Source organism: Xiphophorus maculatus, chromosome 1 (genome assembly GCF_002775205.1).
Source record: "Xiphophorus maculatus strain JP 163 A chromosome 1, X_maculatus-5.0-male, whole genome shotgun sequence".
NCBI classification, from domain to species: Eukaryota; Metazoa; Chordata; class Actinopteri; order Cyprinodontiformes; family Poeciliidae; genus Xiphophorus; species Xiphophorus maculatus.
The window spans coordinates 29,316,962-29,333,484 of record NC_036443.1 but is presented as its reverse complement, the minus strand read 5'-3'; the positions used below and the strand labels follow the sequence as shown (position 1 = coordinate 29,333,484).

The following is a 16,523-nucleotide window of genomic DNA, read 5'->3' as shown; positions in this document are numbered from 1 at the left end:
CCTCCTCTCGGCTCCTTTTCAGTGGAATTATTTCTGTTGATGCTGAATGTTGCTTATTTCCCCCGAGAAAGCGGCGTTTTGGGTGGGAACTGGATCCGAACTGAAAATGAAATGAGAATATGGATGAACCCAGAGCTCCGGGCATTTTTAAAATTCCTCCACTAAATTGTTGCTATTTTTAAAACGTGATGAAGCATCAGAAAATGCTTCAGGTTCAAACTAAATGAAACCTTCATGTCTAAAGTGCTGCCTTTAAATCTCTTCATCCTCTTCAGTTGTGCAGGTATTTACTCTTTTAAGAGTTTTTCCTAGTCATGTTTTGCTTTCATTTTTGCAGAGTTGCTCAGTTTTCTGGTTTCCTGTTTGTGCTCCACTCACCTCTCCGGGTTTTACCTGCCGGTCTGGTTTCATTGCCATCTTTCAGATCTCCTTGTTGTTCATGTTGATCCTCCCCTCTGCTCCTTTTGTTCTAACTCAGATGAATAAATAGTCAAGTTTTGCTCCTGGACTCACTGGCCAGATTTCCAGTCCATTTTACTCTAAATTTATAAGTTTTTTTTTGGTTTGAAATCCAAGGATTCCAACCTTGCATGATTTTTTGATCAGTTTGAGAGATTCAGTTTTAAGATATTATTTTTCCCATGTTACAAAATTGAATTTTCTTCACAGGGGTGGAAGGGCTGTAACCTTGGAAAAGGGCTGTTTAATTGTCATTGTCTAGCTTAAATCTGATATAAATTTTAATGTGTTATGGAAAATGGTCCATCCAGCCAAACCTTATCTTGGTTTGGGGTTTTTAACCAATTTCCTTACAGAAAGCTAGAAACATTACATCCACCTGCAGAAAAAAAAACAAAACCACTGGATAAAAATGCTTTAAATTAACAAGCTAAGCGTTTTTCTATCTCTCTCAACAGCTTGAGATCTTTCTGACTCTACTTGAAGTTCAGTACAGCAGTCTCAGAGCGGCGTCCTGCAACTTTTAGATGTGTATCTACATGAGTGCACCTGAATATATTAATAGGATAATTACCAGAGCTTAATGCATGCTGAGGAGGTAATTTAGCCATTTGATTCAGGTCCGCTGGACCAGAGATGCATCCAAACGTTGCAGGACTCTGGATAACCCCAACCATGTTAATGTCTTAATAATAATCTGCATGTCATGCTGACCTCCTTCCTCTGGAGCTCATCAAGCTGCCTGCATCTTTTCATCAGGCACGGAGTACATTTCTTTATACTCCAGTATTACCTTTAACAGATTTAGGTTACACTTATTTAAATAAAAAACAGCTCGCTTATCAAATATGCAGACCAGTGAGATATACAGTGATCAAATTTACTACCCAACTCTCATCAGGAAAGGCAATGAATCCATCATAATCTAAGTGAAGAAGTCAAAAAATCCAACGTTTAATTTTATTTTCAGTGGAAAATGTCAGAAGGAGAACAGATTCTATCAGCTGGAGCCGTGTGCTTTGCTCCAATGAGACTGAGATGAAGCTTTTCAGAGACAAACATGTTAGGTGGATTTGGCGTGAAACAAAGGATGAATATGTAGAAAATCACTTTTTATGCTCCAGCCTGGGAGAAGAATAGGAGCAAAACAGGTTGTGGAAAGTATTAATAAGCAGGGGGAATTACATTCTCTGGTGGTAAAACTGTAAAATTGTTAATGTTGGAGGGTTTTCTTTTCCTCAGTACTTAAACTCCTTCATAGGATTTTTCTAAATATTTTAAAATGAGATCACATTTCTTCAATGAAATTTTAATTTTAAGACTTTTTACCCAATAATTGTGACATTCCTGCTTTTGGTTAGGCAAGGTTGATGTTTTTCAGATTCAAAACCTACCAAAATCATTTGTTTCCTTCAAATGAACGAGTTTTGAATCACAATTAGGAACAAAGCAGCTTTAGAAAAAGTTCAGCTAGCAAGTTTTCAAAATCACAATGAAGTCATTTGGCCACTTTGTCACTTTCCTCTGTGATTTTGGCATCGTCTGCGGCTTCAGAGCGAAGAATCAGTCACAGACACTGGAGGCCAAAGTAACCAATCACATCATCCCTCTGCCTGCTCCAACATAACACCAAGTGTTGAAACTTTTAAACCTTATTTTAGACTCAACATTATCAGGATTCTCAAGACTCCTCAGCTCAGGTTCAGTTTTAAAATATAAACAGGATGTGTTTTTGACTTATTGATAAATAGAGAAATTACATCTGGAATACGTATGACCAAAAATATGTGCTACAGCTGAATCTGTAAAGATGGAGGAAGCCAAAAACACGATGCCATTAAATGAAGATTTGCATTACATCAGCATACTCAAAAATAGAAGATGAGGGAGTCCAATAATCACATGCAGAGTCGGTAATGAACAGCTTTAATGAGACACAATAAGGAGCCGGAGGAGTCGGGTTAAATGTGGAAGAGTGAGATTGGGCTCAGAGTTACTCTGGTTTGCAGCAAAGACCCAAAAATCGGCACATGTGGGAGAGGTGGGGAAAGAATCCTCTGTGGTTGTTCCCCTTCAGCGCTGCTCAGATATTACTTCCTCACTCATATCTGGGTAAATTTCCAGGTTTTTATGTATTTGTTTGCAGAGAACAAGTTAAAGTCATTATATTTAACAGACGAATTCAGTTTGTTTGACATCATGAAACATTGTTTCAACAGTTTCAAAGGATTTTGAGAGTCTTGCAGAAGTATTCACACCCTTTGAACTGTTTTGTTTCCTTTTTGTAACTGAATGTTGCAGATGTTTGATTCTGAGTTTACACATAAGGCTGTGTTCACTGCAAAAACACCAAATCTTACCAATGATTGTTGGTCTAGTTTCTAGAGCAAATATCTTAGCACACTTGAAATAAGACAAAATTAACTTGCAAGTAACTTTTCATCAGTAACTTGTTTCAAGTAAATATTTCCCTAATATTGATTTAGAAGGGTACTAACTCTACTGACAGATTATTTCACTTCTAACAAGAAATTTCAGTGGATCTAGTACTTTTCACCAATATTAATGAATTATTGACTTAAAACAAGCTCCTATATCTTGTTTAATCTAGTTTTGTCTCATTTTAAGTGCACTAACATATCTGCAGTAGAAACTAAACCAAACATACACTTGAAATAAGACAAAACTAACTTACAAGTAACATTTTAGCAAGATGTAGGAACTTGTTTTAGGTCAACAATTCCTTGATGTTGATGGAAAAAGAACTGTTATGAGATTTTTGTTGTGTGTTTCCAGGAATGCATTTTCCAAACACACACACAGAAACACACCTTGCTGTACCAGCTGTGCTTTACCTTTTCAGACTTCTGGTGGTCGGTTAAGCTAAGCTCACTCATGCATGCTTCAGGCTCCGGTGGGGTTCGGTGTGCAGAACTATGTCCTCATCAGACGCCGTCCAGTTGTCTCCACATCTGTTTTTTGTGATTCTGCAAATTTGTTTGTGAATGTGTTTGCAGCAATAAGATCATTTTGCCTTTCTGTGTGGAGTTTATGCTCTTACTGTGCATGCATGAGTTCTCTGAGGTTCTAAATTGTTCTTAGTGTGTGTTTATGATTGTTTTTATGGTTTGCTGGTCTTTTTGATGAACTGTGATCCTGTCCACTATGAAAAAAACAGAGCATCTCACCATGTTGGTCTAGTTTCTAGTGCAAATATCTTAATACACTTGGGAAAAAAAATACAACTAACTTACAAATAACTTTTCAGCAAGAAATAAAAGCTAGTTTAAGGTTAATAATTCCTAAATATTGATTTTAAAAAAGTATGAGTTTCATGGGCAATTTTTTTCACTCAGATATTTTCCCATGTTACAAATGAAATAATCTGCCAGTGGAACTACTTCTCAATATTTAGAAATGTTGACGTAAAACAAGCTTCTTACCTCGCTGAAAAGTTAATTTTGTCTTATTTGAAGAGTACTAAGATATTTTCACTAGAAGCTAAACAAAAACCAAACCTTTGGTAAGACTTTGGGTATTTGCAGTGCAGGGTGACCAGAGACTCTCATCAACCATCTTCATATTTTGTCTGATTGGTGTGTCGGTGCTTGTTTCTCTCTGCCCAGATTTCCAGCCGTCAGTATTTTTGTTGCTGCTGTTTATCTAAAGAAAAGTTTTGGGTCAAGCTGTCATTTCCCTCACTCTGCAGAAAGTCCGTCTTAAGAGATGCAGGCTGGTATTTTGCAGCTGCAGGAGTGAAGCAGATCCTCCAGTGCATGGAGGTGGAGGTTTAGAATCAAGGTCAACTCACGTTTCCTCGTTTCCAGGAGAGGCTCCGCTCTGCTGTTTATCGCCTTTTCCCATCTACATTTAAAACTCTGCTGCTGAAAGGCATCAAGGTCACATTTTCTTTATCTGTGAGTGCCTTAACAGGCATCATGGGAGTTGTAGTAATTCCTTAGCTGAGGTGGGACTTGAAGAGTCACAAGAATTGATGGAAGTGTTTAACTTTATCCTGCGTTTACATGCCTCAGTGCATTAAAACCTCAGCCTGCAAGGACAGAATCTCAGGAACATAATGACCAAACGGGCTGCTTTATACTGCAGTTGTAACTCATGAACACTGAATGTTTTCTCTGGATCCACTTCTGTCTGTTTTCATCACATTTTCAATAACTGCATTAATATCTTATACTTGTGTTTTTGTTTTATAAATGGTTATTTTTTAATACTGGCTTCTGTTCATAAATTTAAAGATGATTTCTATCCTCACCACCGATCTTAAGCTGCACTGGAGTTGCAGTATTAGCTCACTGCATTAACAGCATAAGTAAAATACTAAGCTTCTGACTTTTTTAACATACAGTACAGACCAAAAGTTTGGACACACTTTCTCATTGAATTCAATGAGAAAGTGTGTCCAAACTTTTGGTCTGTACTGTATATTCAGAGAATATTGCAAGATGTTAAGTGGCTACAATTTATATTTGCCTAAAAAGTCGGTCACTAAAACCAGAAAGCTGGAGCACATCAGCCATTCCTAAGCTCCCTGGAGCTCAGAGAATAGATTTTAAAATGTTTTTGTTAGTTTATAAATCACTGAATGTTTAGAACCAAAATGAAAGACCTGTTATGGTCCAGGCCTCTCAGGACTAACAAAGAATTTTTGATCTAGTTTTCAGAAATGTTTTAGTACACTTGAATATAAGAGAAAATTAACTCACAAGTAACATTTCAGCAAGAAATAGGAGCTTGTTTTAAGTCAGTAATTCTTGAATATTGATAAAAAGTGTGATGTTTTCCACTCATAACAAAATATTTTTCCATGTTATAAGTAAACTAATCTGCGTGTGTTTTTCCATATCAGACTTATTGTGTAGAGAAATGAGCTAACAAATAAAACCAACAATGACACAAACGAAGCTATGAGAAACTTATATAAAGTGAATGCTACAAAGCATTCACCAATAAACTATTTCTTCGATCAAATATCTTGAAACACAGAGATTTGGTTAATTTAGAAACGGTGTTAGTTATGATTAAAGCTAGAGAGTGATTATTGCAGATCAATTTACAAAAGTTCTTTGTCTTGAGATCAAGTGACAGAAATAACAGAAGAGTAAAAACTGTGTATGACTTTAAAACGAATACAGAACAGTTTGAAAAAATGCTAAACTATAAATCAATTCCAAACACTTTATAAGAAAAAAATTAAGCCTTAAACACTTCTGAGTTAATGACGAGAGCAATATATTGTTTGCAACTTATTTTGTTAATTTAATAAAAAAATATATATTTGTAATTATTGAGACAGAGGCGGGTTTATTATAAGATTTCCTTCTCCTGCTTCCTTTTCACTTGTTGTGTGAGAATAATTGTGAATTAATGGTGAAATTTGTTAAATTGAGTTAATAAGCTGATTGATTGATGTGTGAAAATCCCACTTCGCTCCCATTTCCACAAGCATAAAAACAATGCAATGCTTCACTGAGTAACCGCAGTTTGCACGATTATTTTTAAAGCTACTTTGTTAAAGAACAAGCAGCTGAAACAGTCACACAGATGAAGATTTTACCGGACAGCGAAATGTACTGCGCAGGTTTTATCGTTTATTTTTATGTTAGTTCCTGTCTGCGCCCGATCAGATCAATCTGATGTGCAGAAAAGTGATTGAACAAGTTCCAACCAGACTCTCAGCTCAGGCGGTCCGACTATCGGTCCGGTCGGTCCAGCTTCGGCTAATAATCAGACAGAGTGGCTACATGGCAGCCTCCCTGCAGCTCACTGTGCTGAACCACTCAAATCTGTCTGAATGCATGTGTGTGTGTGGGTGTGTGTATGTTCATTCACAAATACAGTGACTCAGTAATTATTGCTCCTCCTGTTGGTCTAAATTTCAGGGTCCGTCACTCAGCGATAACATGCTGGTATCTGGAGGTTTTGGATTATCTGAGGGTCAATGAAATGAATAATGTTTGAAGATCTTTTCTCTCCTCATTTAAGCTGTTTGCAGTTAAGAACTTCACTTAAATGCAAAGTGAAGTTTGCATTTAAGAGTTGAAAAGAAAAACTCCAATCACCAACTGTACTGTCAGGTCCTAATGACGCTCATTCAGCTCATGTATATAGTATAATAAACAGGGGAAAGGATTTTGCAATATTTGTAAAATGTTCTGAATACTTTCTGCGGCCATCGCTCTGATTCTGCACATTAATGTTGTAAATTATTGGTAAACACTTCCACAATGCTCCAAGTTGTTCTCTAGATGATTTTTTGTTTCAACACAGAGATTTTTCGTGTTTCTTCATGAAACGTGTCAGAATAAAATGCTGTATTCCTCAAGTTTTTTCACCAAGCAGTTTTCTGCTCTTAACTAAGGTTGGTGCTGGATTCGTTTCTTTACTGGATCTGTGAAAGAGCCGGCAGAGCGCCAATTATGAGTGTTTCATTCATTTATTGACTGATTTACTCAAACTCTTTTATTTAGTTTGGTTGGACATCAAATGGATGTTCAAGAGATTCTTTAAAACACAATTTTAGATTTGCTGCACAAATAATAGCTGTGTTTGTGGAAACCCTTTTAAAGCTGAAACAGATTGTCTGATGCACCACAGAACGGATGATGATGGCTTGACAAATTTAAATCTCTCAGCAATTTCAGATCATTTTTTAATGTGTTCCAATGAAATCCATTGATTTTTCTTAGGAATGTATTGATCTACTGTTTTTACTTTCGATACCGATTCTGATTTTGGTGGTTTACTCTCAGGCGATACCGATACAATACAGAATTGATTTAAAATGTTTCTTATTTTAAACACAGACATAAATGTCACAAATTACAAATTTATTGCATAACTCTGCACCAGTACAGCTCACCAAATAAATACACCAATAGCTTTACAAGCTATTGGTGTATTTTTTAGTCAAACATGCAAAAACAACTTTAAGTTGCTTAATCAGGAGTAGAACAACCAATGTAAAAAAATATTAAAGAAATTGGTTAAAACAATAGGTTGACTCTTTTGGTCAAACAAAAATAAACTGCATCAAATCTTATTTTGAGTGGTTTAGAAAGTGAAATTAGGAATTCTAAATATATAGTAAAATAATCGCGATCTAGAATCTTTTTTAAATATTGTGACCAATAAAGATATTAATATCAAATCCCTCCATTTCTAATTTTGCTGTATTTTTTACAGTACATTGCAGTTATGTTACTGTCTGTATCTACTCTTATATTAAACTGCAAAAACACAAAATTTTACCAAGTTTTTTTTTATCTAGTTTCTGTAAATATTTTTGTCCATTTGAAATAAGATGAAACTTACCGACAAGTAGCTTTTCTATAGTAAGTCCATAATTCCTTGATATTCTTCAAAAATTACTAGTTCTATTGGCAGATAATTTGCACTTATGACAAGACATTTTTTAATTTTAAAGGTGAAATAATCTACAAATGGATCAAGTATTTTCTCATCAATATTAAGGAATTATTGACGTAAGACAAGCTCCAATTTCATGCTTAAAAGTTGCTTACAAGTCAGTTTTGTCTTAATTCAAGACAAAACTAATTTCTAGTGCAAATTTCTATTTGCACTAGAAATTAGACCAAATATACTTGGTAAGATTTTATGTTTTTGCTTTTGTTTTCAACCTTTTATGGATGCAAACTCGACTAAAAACCCACCTGTTTAGGATTGTATTTGAAACGTAATCAATTACAAATTTATTGATGGAACCTGACTTAATGTCGTGTTTTGATTGTTGATTCTATGTTGCATTGTGTTTCTGTGTTTGATATGATGTAAAGCACTTTGAAATGCCTTGCTGCTGAAATGTGCTATATACATAAAATTTGATTGATTGATTGATTGATGTACAGACTGTAAAAAAACAGCATAACTGCAGTCTGGATGTGCAGCTGAAGGTTTGTGGGAGTGACTCTAATAAGCTCTGCTAACTGGCTAGTTGTTGCTGTTAACTGTGGTTTGTTAACCTGCAGTGTGTGTGTGTGTGTGTGGGTGTGTGTGTGTGCGTGTGTGTGTGTGTGTGTGTGTGGTGCTGGCCTGCAGCAGCTGAAGGAATGCACAGAATTTCATAACATTTTTCTTACAGAATTCGAAGTCCCTGCAGCGTGTGCGCACGCTGGTTTATGTAAAATTTAGTGAAGTTATTGATTATGAATAAAACTGTGCCTGGCGGGGGAGGGGGATGATGATGATGATGCACAGCTGTCTGTCTGCCTGTGTGTGCCTGTCTCCCCTTCATTCAGGCTCTGTATGCTCTCCTGTCTGTCGGTCTGTCACGCTGCGCTGAATAATTCACTCCGGTTCTTCAGGGAGCTGTCAATCATATCTTTCAGAGTTTGTGTTTGTGAAGAGATCTAGCATTTCCTACAAGTTTGCTCCTGTTATTCGCTCTCTTTTACTTTCACCCTGTAATCAATGAAGAAGGAGACAGGGGTGGATTTTGGCGATGAGGCTTGATGGATGGAGCGGTTCTGAGTGTGAAAAGCATGAAACACACCTGTCATGCCCCCCCACATCCTCACATGCTCAGAACACGTGTTTGTAATTGTTTATGTGCTGCATGCTAGCTCAGTTGGGGTTTATCCTGCGATGCATGTCATTAGCCTGTGCCTTGCAGCTATATGTGTGTGCACGCTTATTGAAGAGTGACTGTGTAGAAAAATAACTCGGGCGCAAATTGTGAGAACACAGTGTTTACCAACGCTCCTATATTACCTCTGCCTCTGCAACAGCAAACATGTCATCGCTTCAAAAACGGGACCTGCTCCCATTAAACTGGCAAACTCTGGCATTTAAGGAGGAGCGCTAAATCAAATTTAGGCTGAATGCCAAGCAGCAGTGAGCAGTGAGCACGCTACCACGACTGCATTAATACCAGCCTCTCTAATCAAAAAGGGAAGTGTAACGAGGAGCTCCACTTATTAAGACTATAAAACACATGTAGATACCTGTAGACGGATTTCATCATGTCAAGCATGAGGATCTGTCGTCTTCTGCTGAATTTATCACAACATCAAAGACTTCCACTTACCCTGAGCTGCACATTAACACATTATTTGGTGGATTGATTGAATCAAATCAAACTCTGCTGCCTGCTTCTCTGGATCCCCGCCTCTCGTTTGCTTTGAAAAATACAGAAGAGTATTAGGACCAGTGAAAGAAAAAAAGAATCTGATGTTTTTACTCAGAATTCTGTCTTCTCACTCAGGATTATACAGAAATATAACTTTTTTTTTAGAATTCTGAGTAAAAATTCAAAATTCTAACTTTTTTCTAAGTTTTTACTCAGAATTTTTTTCATAAGTTTGACTTTAAACTCAGAATTCAAACTTTTTCTCAGAATTCTAACTTTAATCTTCTGATGCCAAAAGTCAAAATTATGAGAAAAAAATAGAATTTTGAAATTATAGTCAGATTTTATTTTTTTCTGTGACTCTAATCCTCTTGTGTCGTAAAGGCAGTGTCATTAAAAAACACTTTCATTGATTTTTAATGTGGATTTTGAAGTGTTATTAGAACAGGTGGTTGGAAACTGAAATTTAAAGTAGCTTCCTCAATTTTGCAAAAAAAGCTTCCATGTACACTTCAGGTGGTTTACGGTTTTTCTGAAAAAGAGTTAATGTGCTAATGTCGAGAACATATTTGCTGACTAAGTTCAAATGCAGCAAACTTTCTCACTCACTAGTGGCTCTGTACCTTACCAGAAGCACAAAACAAAAAACTAATAAATAGTAATAGTTTTTTTGGTGTCTGGAAAATGAGCTGTTTTAAAAACCTTCCCAATGTAATGTCACAAATCAGCAGGCACTGCCCTTCACCCTGCAACCCCAGCAAAACTGTTTTTTTGCAGCTACATGCGATGTACAATGGCTGCTGGAAAAGACAAGTGTTTTATTGTTGACTTATTATCCAAAAACCACTTGCTGCATTCTTATCGGTTGTGCAGGAGGTTCCACTTCTGCTTTTTGAAGATGTACAGTTGTATGATTGTGCATCCGTTTGCAGCCATTTTCATGTGTGAGTGTAAACGCTGAGTTGTGGGGCGTGGCCAGCTGCAGCTTATTTGGATTTAAAGTGACAAGATGCCCTAAAACAACTCAAAACAGGCTAAAATCTCATTATCTAAGAACGACTTTATGCAAAACATGTAATAAACATGTTTTGTAAAGCCCATAGATCTATCCTAACCTGATCCAGGAAGCATAATTAATAGATGTTCACTGATTACCTTCATCTTCACTGCAGTGCAAAGCCTGGTCTCCTCAACCCCAATAGAACTTATTTAATATGCATATGACCAGTGCTTTGAGTCATACGTTGCAGGGTCCGGTACCAGTTTGCTTTGAGAGATCCTGCAGGGGGCAAGCTGCCCCCGACAGCGTAGCTTCCAGGATCCCCTCATTACTCATAATGCTCTATTGTAATGAAGTGGCATTTAACGGAGGACTGAACTGAGCTGAGTGGGACTTTTCAACACTAACAGGGTTTTCTCTGCTTTCAGGGTGCGCTGCAAGCAATTACTTTAGAAGATTTTTGGCACTTGCCTTTTGTAACCTCTCAGTTTGTGCTGAACATCAAGCTTATTGCCAGAAATTATCGCCTGAGAATTTGAAACAGTGTAAGTGTTCATGAAGTAAAATGGAAAAAAAAGAAAAACGTCCATAATTCTTTAAAAACATTCATAATAAACTCTTGAAAGAGTTTTAAACCTTACAACAAAAGTCTTCATGCTGCTTGAATCTTTTAGCTTTATTACAACCAAATCTTGCGTTAGCTAAATATTTGACGTAGTTGGCGTTTTATTTTTTTCACATGAAGGAAAAATCTGAAACTTGTCATTTGTATGAATTACATTTCACATCTGTGATATCACGAAGATTATAGAGCATTAATGATGAAATTAAATATACAGACCATGAAATACATACATGTAAATCTCCAATTAATGAATTAAATGCATCATAAAATTATAAAAACATCATAAAATAATTACATGTCATTAAGTTATTAAATGCATCAATAAATGAACATATCATAAAATTGTGAAATATGCAATTAAATAATTAAATGTCTCATGAAATAATTAAATCTTAAATAATAAACGTAAAGGATGCTTAATTTCTGATTCAAATTCATTTCTTCATTTCTGGAAAAGACGATTGTTGATATGAAAGGAGTTAGCATATCAGCAAAGCTACTGGGTAAAATAGCATCTCAGTGCTAATATGTAGCAGCAGCACAGACGCTAACGCTAATGTTAGCATCCACATTTCTAAAGAAGTTCCATGAATAATCAGGGGATCCTGGAAAGATGAAAGGGTTTCATGCATAAATAAACCACATAAATATGCCAGATTTTGCTAAAGATGCTAATTCTAACCTGTATAATATGTTGTTATTCCAGGTTGCATAACAACATACTGAATATGTTCGTTGTTGAGCTCATGTGTATTTCTTCACTAATTTAGCAGCAAACGAGTTTTTGAATTGAAAATGTTACTTATTAACCCTTAAGAAGATGAGATGATCTATAAAGAACCTGAAAGATTCACTTCTGTAGCTGCAACAAAAGGTCCAGAGTTGACTTTGTGTGTTAAAAACAAATGTTTTTTTATGGCTCTAAACTTATCGATGCATAGTTTTAATTTATACAAGCAGGTCTGTTTCTTTAACGGGTTTATTTAAATACACTCTCATGCTCACTACTGCAGCTGTATATACAGTACTGTGATTTAAACTGTTCAGACTAATGAACAAAAAGCACGCAGTTAAAACACATTTAAAAAACTAATTATGGTTATAAATTAATGATGTGGCGTTATCTAAACAGCAGCTACTGAATTACTGAGGCATTAATTCATCCCGACCTCAGAATGTTCACCTCTCCATCCATTTTCTGTTTCTACCTGTTTGACTCGAACGTCTCTGTCCAACCGGAGCAGCAATGGATCGGTGGGCAGACGGAGCGTCTTGATAGATGGCTTCTTATGCAAATTGATAGATGGTGTAATCTGGGACACTGCATGGACTCGGGCCTGCACACGGTGTGTTAGTTTATCTCTGTGTGCACATCAGCGGTGTGTGTTATTAGCATGTACCCTGCAGGTACACAAACACACACACATCTCTCTCTCTCTCATTGGTACAAACGCATTCAGACACATTCTCCTCGAGTGTGTGAACTTTCTGTTCAAAGCCCAGAGGAACGGTTGTATCATGGTGGATTCTAGTTCTCTCTCTCCCTGAGCTCTCTGAACTCACACACTCTCTGATCTGTCTCCCTGGATTTTCCTCTATTTGACTGAGTGTGTGTGTGTATGCATGCGGGCGTGTGTGTGTGGGGGGGGGTGGGTGATGTGTGAGAGGAAAACTCTCCAAACGTGAGGACCTTTGATTTGCCCACACTAAGCAAAGGGGACTATTTTGTTCCAGATGTCGGAAACAGTTTTTGATTTTCGTGCTTGTTGATTTCTCCGAGCAAAACTTACATTCTGGTTCCAGGAAGATATTTATAGTTAAGTTTATGGGCGCTCCTTATTTTAACTTTTCAACACTTACTTGTTTTATTGTTTTCTTTTAGTATTTATAGTTTATCATTAACATCCTTTGCGTTTACTTTAATCTCTGCCAAAATTAAAATATCATCTATGAATCCACTCAAGTCCAAAATTATTCATAATCTTATCAGCTTGGTCTTTATCCTTTTATTGAAAGTTTACTTGTTTTAACTACTTGAATTGTGTAAATTTAAATAAGTTTTTTGTCTTATTGTAAAGCAGTATGTAATTTAATATTTAATTCTTTAATTTGCTCATGTTGATAACAAAGGACTAGATTATTTTTGAAAGGATTAAAGAAGGTTTTGTCTTTAGATTTTGTCTTTAGACTGTGTTTTTGTTGAGGTAATGGGAATAAAATAGATATTTAATAAGCTTTCTGACCTTTGACCTCTGACCTGGTACCATGGGGTCACAGTTAGAGTTTGAATATCTCCCAGTTCCTTCTGAGTGTTTAACTTTTCTGTCAGTGTATGTACTTAGTTGTCACTTTAAAAAAAGAGAGAACATCTCGATCCTGTCTTGTGAGAGAGCTGAAGTGTTGTTCTTTGTTGTTTTTATGAGTTGCAGGAACCTTTTGATGTGTCATATATGAGACACACACACACACACACACACACACACTCACTCTTCTCTGTGCTCATTCTGTTGATGTTCATCCTGTTTCCCTCCATTGTTTTTACCCGTTTGGTTTTCTCCAGCAGTCAGTGGGTAAAATTGGAGGTCCACCTCGTCTCCAGTCCAACACAGGGGAACTTTGGCTACATTCACTCAGCAGCCAAAGGTGACCTACATCCGACTTTTTCTCTGAAGTTTGAACGGCCCGATTCTGATCTTTTCCAAAATCCAATTTGTGCCACTTCCATCTGTGGAACTCAATCGCGTGTGTATCCGATTGTTCACAGTCTGAACGGTCATGTCATATAATTCTGCACCAAAAGAAACCAGAAGCAATAAATCTGGACATAAACAACGACTGAAAATAATAGTTATTACATTATGAAACGAGTCTGCTTTGTGAATGTAGCCATGGAGACACACAGGACAAAACATTTCTCTCACTCTAGCACATAAGAGCAGCTCAGACAGACATATGAATCTAACAGTGCGGTTTTATGAAGTCAGTACCAGCTGAGAATCTACACATGCACAGGGAGGCTGGACAAACTTTATGCAGAAAGACCCAAACCAAGATTCGAACCCAGAACCTTCCACCTGCTCCACTGTTTCCTCCTCTAGTTTTCTGATGGTTCTATTGATGAAAAAATAAAATAAAAACATTGTTAGCAAAATGCTGCTAAATGGTCGATTGTGTTGATTATTAAGACGTAACCATGACAATGGTGACATGTCCGGTGTGTATAGCTGCGTTTCCACTGACCATATAATTACACACATTAGAGTTATGAAGATAAATCCACTTAATGGAAACACATGTTTTTACTAAAAAGTGTTTTTGCTAGGATGAGAGTTAGGATGAGTTCAGATATTTTGCAAAACTATAACGGAAACATTTATTTTGCATCTTCTCGTGTGAGTTGACGTCTTTTTCGCCAGCAGACAAAGACGACAGGAAGTGTTGGAAGGATGATGGCGCAACACGTTTTTTATGATCTAAATCGCAAACAAGATGTTTTACTGGCGTGTGATTTTTAATTGTGTTTCTGATTTAATGGAAACACCACAATTGTAAAATTGGGTTTCCCACATTAGCGGAATATGGACATTTAATGAAAACGTAGGAGAAGCCAGCAGCGGGTCGGTCTGGACTGCAGCTGTGCAGAGTTGTGCAATAAGTGGAAGAGGAAGAACGGGCTGGCGTTAATAAGTATCTGCCCTCATTTTCTCTGCTGCTGCTTTTATATTCCACTTATAAATAAAATGAGTTGTCTGCACCTGTGCTTGTAGATCATTGCTTTATTAGATCCTCACCCACAGCAGCCAACACTCCCACCAGCAGCACTGTTTAGTATTTGTGGTCACACACCTACTTGCTCCAGATAGTAAAGCTGGACCTGTTGAAAACTGGAAGTGTGTTAGACAAAACGCTGCTGCTCTCTGAGTAAGTCATGTAGAGGAATCTGATTTGACACCAGCAGTTTGACTCCACAAGCTTTTCAGAGCCTAAAATTCTGACTGCAGTGTTTAGATCCGTGTCTCTGAGTGTATTTTCGCCTCCCTAGACAACCTTGCTTCACATTTGAACAGCTGTATAAAGTGTTTTCCGAATCGCTGTGAAGAGAAAAGAGGCTTCCTTTATTTGCCTTAGCAGACTCTGGCCTCCGGAGACGATGAATGAATCCGGCTGCAGACGGAGTCTGTCGAGATTTCTGCTCCATTTGACAAAACGCGCTTGAAAGTGAAATTAATTCACTGATCTTTTTATCAGCACAACGATTTGGACCTTTTACGGTTCAACATTTCAATCGGAAAGTAAGATAGCATATGAATCGGAGTTGGCAGTCACAACATCCAAATGAGTTGGTGATGTCAGTGTAAGCAGATATTTAACTGGAGTTCGGTGGAGAGGTTATGATAGCTCAATGTCTTACCCTATCTGACAGATTATTTCACTTATCAATGGAAAAGTTTTTTGTTATACGTGACATAATCTGCCAGTGGAACTAGAACTTTTTTTTTTATCAATATTAAGGGATTAAGAAAATACTTTTGACTCAACAGGTTTTATCTCTGTTTTTAATATTAGTTTTACACAATACTTCTCAAATAGTGTGGCGAAGTGTCAGGGGCGCGAGAAGCAGGATTTATAATTGTCTTTATTCCTTTTATTTTATGTTGGGGTTTTTTTATGTTTATATGAACAGATTCGCAATGGTGTTTTAATTTTGGGGAGGGAAGGTCACCGGGGGGGCGTGAAAAAAATGATGATCCCCAGGGGGGCATGTCAGAAAATAATTGAGAAAACTGGTTTAACAAAACGTGTCCTGTGACGTATCCAGTTAATCATTTATAGAGAAAAACTTCCACTGCTTTGCTGTGAACAACATGGTTTACTGTTTACTGACTTGTGTTTCTCCACTGGGAAGCTGGAGATATCTGAGCCTCAAAATGAAAAAGGAAACGTTTCTCTCTCTCTTTGTGGTATTTTCCAAGCCACACTCATTTCATTGGGAAGTAAGAAAGAAGCATCACCTTTAGAAGGAAAATATCAGCGTCAGCATCAAGAGAGGAAGGATTTCATAGCGACATTGATCAGTTTTATGTGTAGCAAAGAGCTTCCGTTTATTTCTATATTCATGTCTAACAGGATAATTCTTCCTGTAACATCTCCATATATTCTGCCATTAGTATTTTTCAGCCGTTTGATTAATCTCTCTGAAGCCTTTGAACTAGCAGTGATGGAGTGAGTAAATTCAGCAGCAATTGGATATACATGAACATATGCTGCTGTATTTTAATTAAATTTGTGCTGAATGAGGGAAGGGCGGCTGCTGAGATGACCAGCCTTAAAGC

The 16,523-nt window shown here is 37.0% G+C and overlaps 1 protein-coding gene across 1 annotated transcript in view; it reads left to right on the top strand.

The window, feature by feature from the left end:
- The window catches only part of LOC102227260 (XK-related protein 7-like), a 59,063-nt gene that overhangs the window by 1,162 nt on the left and 41,378 nt on the right, over window positions 1–16,523 (top strand). The window lies entirely within an intron of this gene.